The sequence below is a fragment of the Gossypium arboreum genome, chromosome 11 (genome assembly GCF_025698485.1).
Source record: "Gossypium arboreum isolate Shixiya-1 chromosome 11, ASM2569848v2, whole genome shotgun sequence".
NCBI lineage: Eukaryota > Viridiplantae > Streptophyta > Magnoliopsida > Malvales > Malvaceae > Gossypium > Gossypium arboreum.
In genome coordinates this window covers 82,705,974-82,716,916 of record NC_069080.1, presented here as the reverse complement: position 1 = coordinate 82,716,916, position 10,943 = coordinate 82,705,974, and the positions used below count along the sequence as shown (strand labels likewise).

Below are 10,943 nucleotides of genomic sequence, written 5' to 3'. Positions count from 1 at the left end.
TTTAATGATTAAAAGAGTTAATTTTAAATACTTATAGATCAAGAAAAGAGGAATTCCAACTTAGACCGAGGGAAATCGAGGTTGTAGAATAAATAGTCCAAGTGGACAAATTTCAAGTACGACATAAGTTTGTACTTAAGATATGATATGAAGTATATTTTGGTGTCTTGATATACATAGATTATATTTATATATATGCTTGGTTAAATGAATGCAATGATGAATAGATTGGATTTGGCACTAAGTGTGCGATTGAAACTAGCTTCGGCTTTATAAGGCACTAAGTGTGCAATACCAATTTAACTTCGGCTAACTGAAAAGGGCACTAAGTGTGTGGAATCGTTCTAGCTTTGTCTAATCCTTAAGCACTAAGTGTGCGGATGTTTAAAGTATGAATAATGTACAGAAGTTTTAAAATATTCATCAAGAGGTAAGAATGAAAACGAATAAGTATGGGAAGATTCAGGTATGTATGATACTTAAGTGGTAGATGATATTATGTATGTGAAGTTTAGTGGATTGGTATGAACATAAAGATTAAAAATGTTTATATACTTATGGTTTGATGTTTATGTTTTATATATTGTTGATGATTTTAGTACGAACTTACTAAGCTTTGGAAAACTTACTTTGTGTGTATTTGCATTGTTTTATAGATATCAAAGCTGCTGAAATCTCGGGGATCGTCAAGGATTGTCACCACACTATCAAACCTTATTTTGGTACTTTTGAAAGTGTAAATATTTTTAAGTATGGCATGTATAGGCTAGAATGTCTATGTATTTAAGCTTTGATATGTATATATATGTTATGCCATGAGAGTTGGGTAGCAAATGTTATGTTTGTGCTTAGTTTTGGTAAATGGTTTGTGATGCCAAATTGTGTACGCTTGTAATGGTTATATGGCCTTGTATGTGGTGGTTATTTTGAAATATGCCAAGTTGAGGAAATAGTAAGTTTAAGCATAAGTTAGAAGGTGCCATAAGTGAGCTATGAAATGAGCATTTTGGCATGTTGTTGTAGTAAGATTTTTAATGTTTTTTGGTACGGATTTGAATAGGTTATTGAATGATGATGATCTAGTTATCATGAAGCATGTTTTAAACGTGGATTTGGCTGAAAATTTTGGTGCAAATGTTGTTTAATATTGCTTGTAGGAATGACCCAAAAAGGGGTGTCAGGTTGGCTTAAACCAAGCCTACATTGTGCCACATGGTCAGGGAACATGAGCGTGCCTTGTGGCCGTGTATGCAAAGCAGTAACCTCTTAAGATCACACGGTTAAGACACATGGGTGTGTCATATGGCTATAGGCTTAAGCCAATAACCAGCTAAGTATCACACAGCCATGGCACACTGTCGTTTTTGTTGGCCATGTGTAAAAGTCAGTATATATACTTTGTTTTGGCAAGTCTAGATCACATGGGCATGTCTGGTGCTCGTGTAAGGTACATGGCCTGGTCACACGGGCGTGTGACCTCCACAGAATTAAATTTTTTTTTCTAAGTTTTGAAAATTCTGAATGTGTTTAGTTTAGTCCCAACCTTTTCTAAACATATGTCTTAGGTCTTGGAGACCTCTATAAGGGATGAATTGTTGATTTGCTTATGCACTAATATTATGTTATATTTGGGATTCTGTATTGATCTGTAATGTTCTGTCTATTTGGTAATGGCCCTTACCTATTCCGGCGAAGGTTACGGGATAGGGGTGTTACATTTTATTGGTATCAGAGCTATGATTTAGTCAATTCTAAGACTACCATAGCATATGTGAGTTTAGCTATACATGCCATATTTGTGAATTGTGATAGTGTGATGAATCCTGACATTGAAATGTGCTTTTATATAGCAATGGATCCCGATAGATTTGTAGCAGATGATGTTGAAAGCAATACGCCTGCTCCCACGTAAGGGACGGTGCAAGCTGATTCTCGACCGGCTACGAGTAGTGATAAACCGCAACTTATACATATCTTTACCCCATGCTTAACACATTTTATGGATGATTTTTCCTTATATTTGGTGAATTTGATGCTCCTAATGCCTTAATTTCATGTTTTATACTTAGGAGAGCATAGGAGAGTGAAAGGAACGAGAAACGGGTCAAAAATGGAGAAAATGGGCCAACGTATGAAATCAACACGGCCTGGACTTCCTCACACGGGCAGACCACACGGCCGTGTCAATTTGGCAGAATCGAAGCACGATTCACATGGGTAGACCACACGCCTGTGCCTATTTAACAGGCTTGACCACGGCCTGAAGTAATCATACATGGGCGTGTCCCTGTCGAGCCCAAGCAGAGTCTTATTCGGAAAAGGCCACTTTTGAGGGCTCTTAAGTATTCCAAAGCCTATAAATACACCCTAGAAGAGGAGAAGAGGAGGAAACAGAGGAGGAAGCAAGGAATTGCTCATGGAAAGCTGACCGATCCATCTCAGAAGCCGAATTCACCATCAAAACCGAAGATTTCCCTTCAAACTCCCTCAAGAGTTTTGGGTTTTCTTATGTTTTGTTATTTTTATTCTTTTGAGATGTTTTCTTTCATTAGGATGAACTAAAACCCCTAAATACCTAAGGGGAATGAAACCTAAGACGGATCTTGTTATTATTATCTGAATTGTATGATAAATATTTGACTTGTTCTTAATTATGTGTTCTTAATTTTTGTTTTGATATTCCAGGATATTGATTCAAGTTAAGCTCTTATTTAGAGGAGGAATAGACCCTGTCTAAGAGTACATTTGTCATAATTAGGCGGAGTTGGTTGCGCGCCTAGAGATAGGGTGACAAGATTTTTCCATATTAGGGTGAAACCTAATAAGGGGATCCATAGATCGAGTTAATGTAACCCTAGGGAGTTAATTAGAAAGAGATTTCAATTATTCAACCTAGGGTTAGACGTTGTTAGTCTCAAGAGAGATAATAATATAACTTAGGGATTCTACGGATCAAGTCAAATGAATAAATCGTTCGATTCAGAGTCAAATAACAAGTGAAGTCTAGGTGGATTTTTCCTTAGGTATTGTCTCAATCAATCAGGTTTTCCAAAAGTAATTCCCCAATTATATTTTCTATGAATTCTTAGTTTAGTTAATTAGTTAGTTAAAACAAACCCCATTATTCTTAGGCTAGATAATAAAAAGACAGTCATTACTAGTACTTTTAGTTCATTTGGGTTCGACAATCCGGTCTTGCTAAAGCTATACTACTGTTCGATAGCTACACTTACCTTCATCGTGATAATAGTTAGTTTCAAGAACGATTCATTATAAATATTTAAAACCTGTCACGAATATCACGTACCAAGTTTTTGGCACCGTTGCAGGGGAACTAAGATATTAGGAATACTTGATTTTTATTACTTTAGCCATTTACTTTTATTGCAATTTTAATTTTATTCTAATTTTGATTAGTAATTGTTCTTTTTCCCTTTTTTTGGTAGGTTCTTATAGTTTATCACTAGAAGAAACCCGTCAGGACCACTACTTATTAATAGTGAAATTGATCGCACAGTTCGTAGAAACCAAAGAGAAATAAGGCGAAGATTAATATACGCAGAGAACAAGCAAGAGGACGATATTCAAACCCCAACCGAGTAGATGGCTGAAACCAAGAAAATTCGCTACCTCCTGCAATTGCTGTTAATCAAAATCCTACTTCGCGCACTATATATGATTATGCTAAACTTAATTTAATAGGAACCGAGTCAAGTATATTTAGACCTGCTATTGCTACAAATAATTTTGAACTGAAACCTAACACAATTCAAATGATACAACAATTTGTTCAGTTTGATGGTTTGCAGGACGAGGATGCCAATGCTCACTTGGCAAATTTCCTAGAATTTTGTGATACATTTAAAATCAATGGCATTTTTGATAATGCCATACGTCTTCGGTTGTTTCCCTTTTCATTAAGGAATAAGGCTAAACAATGGTTGAACTCGTTACCACAAGGGTCAATCACTACTTGAGAACAAATGACCAAAAAATATTTATTAAAATATTTTCCACCAGCTAAAATAGCCGAATTACGTAATGATATCTCTTCTTTTGTGCAGATGGATGTAGAAACACTCTACGATGCATGAGAGAGATACAAGGACCTTTTGAGAAGGTGCCCTCACCATGGGTTACCACTTTGGCTACAGGTTCAAACATTCTATAATGGCCTGAATCCTTCGACTTGGCAGATGATTGATGCAGCTGGTGGGGAACTATCAATAATAAGACACCTGAGGCGGTTTACGAATTTATTGAGGAGATGTCACTGAATAACTATCAGTGGCAAGTTATGAGAACAAAGCCGACTAAAGCAGCCGGTGTTTTCAACTTCGACACGGTTACTATACTATCTAAGCAAGTAGAACTCTTAAATAAAAAGATTGATGGTTTTTGTGGTTCTACTCAGGTACATCCAGTGATGAGGTGCGATTCGAATGGAGGAGAAACATGCACAGAGTATCAACCCTTCAACCCTAGCATCGAGAAGGAACAAGTCCAATATATGGGTAACAATAACTCTGGATCCCAAAATAATCCATATAGTAACACTTATAATGCAGGTTGGAGGAACCATCCCAATTTCTCTGGGGCGGTCAAGGAAATCAAAGGCCACAACATCCTTTGGGCTTTCAACAACCACCTTACCAGCAAGAAAAGAAGCCAAACCTTGAGGAGATGCTAACCAAATTCATCTCGGTGTTAGAAACTCATTTTCAGAATACTGAAACAACACTCAAAAATCAACAAGCATCGATCCAAGGGCTCAAAACTTAGATTGGACAGCTTGCCAAGTTGATTTTCTGAACGACCACAAGGTAGCTTGCCAAGCAATATAGAATCTAACCCAAGGGAGCAACTCAACATGATTACTAGTTAAGATGAGGAAGGGTTAGTCACACTTGAACCAGAACCAATGCAAGAAACTGAGATAAGCAAAGGTAAAGGTAAGGTAGACCACAATAAGCAGAAACTGGTAAGTACAGAATACAAACCTCGTGTACCATACCCTAATGCGACAAGGAAAGACCGCTCAGATGAACAATTTGGTAAATTCCTTAAACTCTTAAAAAAATTACATATTAACTTACCGTTTATTGAAGCTCCATCGCGGATGCCAAACGCAATGAAATTTTTAAAGGAGCTTTTAGCAAATAATCAGAAGTTGGACGAGGCTTCATATGTGAAGCTAAAAGCAATTTGCTTAGCTATTCTACAAAATAAACTACCCAACAAATTGAAAGATCCAGGGAGTTTTACAATTCCTTGCTTAATTGGTAGTTTAGATGTTAATAATGCATTAGCTGATTTAGGGGCCAGTATTAACATCATGCCTTACAAAATGTTTAGACAACTAGGTCTTGGGAAACCTAAACAGACTAGGATGAGCATTCAATTAGCAAATAAGACTATAAGATTTCCTAGGGGTATTATTGAAGATGTGCTAGTTAAAATCGATAAATTTATATTTCCCGTTGACTTCGTTGTTCTTGACATAGAGGAGGGTAGCAACACCCCTTTGATTTTAGGAATGCCCTTTTTAACAACTGCTAGAATGATTATTGATGTGGCACAGGTGACCTTACACTTCCTGTGGGAGACGAAACAATCACCCTTCAAGCTCGCAATTCCGGCAACATATCGAAAATTGAAGGTGATTGTCTAAACCATTCTACTAAAACTGACAATATAGTGCAACCTACTTTGCAGGAAATGAGTTTGAAGGAAGTGCATGAGCCATTTTCAAGCAATAGTGGAGGACTTATTTGTGAAGAACGAAGGCTACAAATCGAAGAGCTAGATGAATGGCAAACACATAAACCGAGAACACACAATAAACCAAAACTATGCCAAAACAAGCTCAATACCTTTCCAAATCAACTTAAGGTTGGAGATAAAGTTTTGTTAGATACCGTAGATCCTCACATTATCACTGCCAAACCGAATGAAGAAATCCCTCTTACAGTACTGAGCATTTTCCCATTCGGTACAGTCGAGGTAAATCATCCCAAGTTTGGTACTTTTAAGGTAAACAATACCCGCCTAAAACCTTATTTTGATGAGATTCACAAGAGGAATGAGGAGTATAAACTCCTCGAACCACCATGATTATTCAATGGAAAGATAAATCGAGCTTAGACTATAAATAAACGCTTCTCAGGAGGCAACTCGAGCACTAACAGTATTACTTTCTTTAAATTTTAGTTTTTAAAATCTAACATACTAACCAAATCATTTAGCACAGACTTTTCAGAACCACACGACCAGGCACACGGGCGTGCCGTAGGTCGTGCACATACCACGGGATGCAACATGGCCGTGTGATACGACCGTATGAAAATAGGGCAAAAATTTCTTCCCCAACACGAGATGCGATAAGTAGCCACGACCGTGCGACATGGCCGTAGGCGAAATTGCCAAAATAACACTGGCTTGCAAGATGCCCGTGTTTTGAAACCGTAGTTAAACCTGTCAATTTAACATGGGTGTGCGCCTTCTTACACTAGCGTGGGAGAAGTGAACGGAGATCGACACAGCCGTGCAACATGGCCATGTACACCAATGCGCCTAATTTCAAAAATCTGAAATGCTTGGTGAGCTTAGAGTACAGGCGTGCTACTACTGCGTGTGCCCCAATGTCTCTACAAAAACCTATTATTTATTGTATTTTATTTTTATCTCTATATTTTGAAATTATTATTCTTCATTTTATTTCCTTTTAATACTATTTCATCCTGAGTTTTTACAATTTCTATTCTTTGGCTATTTCATTATGAGTAATTATGCTTCAGTATACCTCTTAAAGAATTCTTGATTTGCTCACATTTAGAAAGAGCTCAAAAGCTCACTATCACTCAGGAACTTGAAATGTAACACCCCAAACCTGGCCCAAACGTTATGGCCAAATACGACGTGCCACATTAAAGTAAAAAAAAATACATGCTTTTGTTAAGCTTATCCAAGTGAATGGAAGCTGTGCACCAGGTAGGTATCCAAAAATAGAGGAGGTGAGCCATGCAGGCTGCTTAAGTACCAAGCTCTTCGATTGGATCCAATCCTAGACATGCCCACAATCATTACCACACTTTGAAAACCAAGTTGAAATTCATTTGCATAGATATCTTTGATAAACCGATTAATCGTGTCGTTACGTTATTCTGAAAACCAGTATCATTTTGAAAATGCACCCTAAGTCTAGCCCATTCGAATTATTATTAGAAATATTTAGAGTTATTAAAAATGAAATAATCCCAGGAAGAGAATAAAGTTAAAATGGCCTTATTACAACTCAAAAAAAATTAAATAGTAATTAAGATAAGCTAAAGAAAACCAGTTACTTATTTTAAAATCCAAAAGTGATCACCGTGGCCACTCTGAATCCCCTCCGGTTCCAAGTCCCCACATCAAGGCTCACCTGAAAGGTTAAGGAGGGGGGTGAGTTTGGAAACTCAGTGTGCAACAAGCCCCTTTCAGAGCCCAAACCAATATCAGCATACTGGGCCTAAGCTCAAATTCAGTCTCAACATATACTGGGCCGAAGCCTTTCGTTTACCGGTTATTGGGTGAAGCCTTTTCATAATTCATATCACTGGGCCGAACCTTTACTACAAACGGTACGGCCCATAGGCCCTTTTCAATAACACATGCAATATCAATGAACATATGCAAGCCCGTGTGGGGAGACTACTCAACCCACCATCCGCTATTCTCCACCCGTACCAACCAAGCTCTCCATGTGGGGAATAACTCAACCCACCCAACCAAACTCTCCACTGGCAGCATAGCTACTTTATCATGTAACTGGCGGCCTAGCCTCTTTTAATAACTGGGGCAAAACCCTTTTCGGTAAACTGGGGCAAAGCCCTTTTAACACTTCCTCCATTCATATAAAACACAACCCATGCATATATGAATATATCATGGCATATCATGTGCATATCATGGCATATCGTGTACAAATCAATATCACATGCATATTAATTATAGCATATCCCTAGGGGTATAATGGTAATTTTCACCTAGGGACAAAATGGTCATTTTCACATTATAAGAGTAATTTCATTATTTTATCAATTGTTAGGGTTTTCTATACTCATTGTCAGTTATCAACAATTTCAAGTGTTTAAACAGCGATTCTAGCCCATTCCTAGCAAAACCGAGTTATTGGGCCAAAAACCCCTAATGGGCCCTACTTAGCCGACCTAGTCATCTAGGCTCATTTAGCCTATATTCCATAACGGTATTAACTATCTCAATGTGCAATTTATCTAGATTTCATTTTGTACCAAAACATACCCAAACGGGCCCGAAAGCCCATTGGGCCCGATTTTAGCCCCTCGAGGCCCAACTTATCGTGATGTAGAAAATTGTGCCCTTACCTGTTCCAGTGATCCCGATCCTCAAACTTAACGTATCTAACTAACCTATGAGCTTTCGCATGCTCACAAGTCCTTGAAATGCTGAAATTTTGGCATTTCGGCTTTTCGGCATATATCGATTTAAACTACGAAAGAGGGTTCGTTACACACCTGTTTTGTGATGTTCGCCAATAAAGTCTCCCACGGCAACCTACAATTATTTACCACCATTCTTAGTCTACAGATCATGCTAATCAAACCCAAATCTTGCCTTACCAAAATCGGCCAAAGAATCCCTAACATCCATAAGTCACTTACCTTCATCGAGTCCGCTGCTCGATCCAAGTTTTCCAAATCGATACCCCAAGCCTTGCTGCTCCTCCAAAGTATCTACCCCACTATACAAACCATAAAAATCAAATGAAAAAGCCCAATAAGGCCTATATCTCAAATCGGCAACCTCCCTAAACTATAGGGGTTTTGGCTTTTGTCAACAGTTATACTAGTGAATTGATTGGGGTATGAATACTTACCACAGTCTTCCTTTTTTAACTGATTAAAGCTTAGCAGATGAAGGAGTTGACCACCAAAAAGTGAAGGAAATAGAAGGTTGCTGGTCAACAAGAAATCGGCACCACCAAGTTTCACAGGTTTCGGCTTTTGTGGGTTTTTGGCAAAAGTGAAGATAAGAAAGGGAGTAGTAGATTGAAAGAAAGGAATAGTAGACTGGTTTTGGAGAAGAAAAGAAAGAAAGATGAATGGGAAGGGTGGCAATTTCGGTTAGAGAAAAAAATAAAAAAAAAAGAAAAGAAAGGTTCTATGGTGCTCAAATAGAGGAAAATCGGCACAACTATAGCCTAATGCCGAAATACTACCCTCAAAATCCCCCTAGCCGATTTCTCCTCCCTAATCCCATCTATTCGGCCAACTCTAATCTCTCTTTCAAATCCCTAAAATCTCTCCCCTTATCACTCCTTAATTCAAGCATTCAATTGATTCAAATTCTCTCCAACAGAGTTCCATTCGGCTTCAAACTTCTGCATGCACAAAGCATAAAAATAACATCACATTTGCCATCACAGAGAATCGAACCCAGGTTTCCCCCAACCACTTACACGCCACCTTTTTAGCTCCTTAGTGGTGTCACTTAGCCACTTTTTAGGGGCTCTTTTATGATACATTTTAGCCACAACTTTTAATAAAGCCATCTATCCAAAGCCCCTAACTCCCTAAGTCCAAAGTTCAAAAATTCTTTTGGGTTTTGGTCGTCACATGGGCTTTCCATAAGCCCATTTAAATAATCCAATTATGAATTTTCACTACCAAATACCAAAATTTAAAAACTTTACCTAATTCTAAAAAATTATGAAAAACCCAAAAATCAGGATGTTACAACTCTACTTTCCTTAAAGAAATTTCGGCCTCAAAATTTACCTGATCCAAACAATTGAGGATATTGTTGATGTATTGCCTCCTCAGACTCCCAAGTAACTTCTTCTTTGCCATGGTTTCTCTAAAGTACCTTCACCAGTGGGACTGAATTCCTTCTCAGCATCTTGACGTCATGATCAAGTATCTGCACAAGTTCTTCTTCGAAGGTCAAATCCGACTGTACTTCAATTTCTGAAACGTAAAGAGTTTCTCGGGCTTAAACAAAGCTGTATGTCTATCATAGAATACGAGCGAGAATTTGTAAGGTTGAGTCAGTATGCCCGCGAATGTGTTTCTTTAGAAGCAATAATGTGTAAGAGATTTGAAGACGGTTTGAATAAAGATATTTGTTTGCTAGTTGGGATTCTAGAAATCAAAGAATTCGTGGTGCTTGTTGAACGAGTATGTAAAGCGAAAGATCTTGGGAAAGAGAAAAGAAAGGCTGATTTTAAAGCTAGAGAGGTGCGAAAGAGATCATCGGGCAAATCATTTCAGTCTAGATTCAAGAAGTTTAGAGATGATAGCAGTCGTTCAAAGGCTAGTGTGGGGCATTTGAACAGAGATCGTGCTAGATCGCAATCGAATTATTAATCTTTAGCTACGTTTGTTGCCAGTGTAGATAATGCAAGGAATGAAAAATCTAAGTGTGATCAATGTGGAAGATGACATTTTGGTGAATGCTAGGGAAAAAGTAATAATCGAGCTTGTTATAGTTGTGGTTCAAGAAATCATTTTATTAAAGATTGCCCAGATTTAGCTGAAAAAGATAATGTTCAGAATCCGAGGCAGAGTGGTAATGTTTCTCGAGGTAGACCTCTAGAAATGCGGGAAATACAAGTAGTAGTCAGAGAGGAATGAAAGACACAGCTGTGAGATCTGAGGCTCATGCACCTGCTAGTGCCTATGCTATTCAAGCTCGCGAGGAAGCTTCATCACCAGATGTGATTACGGGTACATTTACTCTCTATGATACTTCTGTGATTGCTTTAATAGATCCTGGATCAACACATTCGTATATATGTATGAACTTAGTGAACAGTAATAATTTTCTTATAGAGTCTACTGAATTAGTAATTAGAGTTTCGAACCTCTTAGGCAGATGTGTTCTAGTTGAGAAAGTCTGCAAGAATTGTCCGTTAAGGTTTCGAG

General features: G+C 38.0%; 1 non-coding gene across 1 annotated transcript; it reads right to left on the bottom strand.

Annotated features, from left to right (window-relative positions):
* Positions 1–4,027: 4,027 nt before the first annotated feature.
* LOC128284856 (small nucleolar RNA R71) lies at positions 4,028–4,138 on the bottom strand. The gene has a single exon (XR_008275276.1). It is a non-coding gene; the product is annotated as a small nucleolar RNA R71 (small nucleolar RNA).
* Between the last annotated feature and the right edge of the window lie 6,805 nt (positions 4,139–10,943).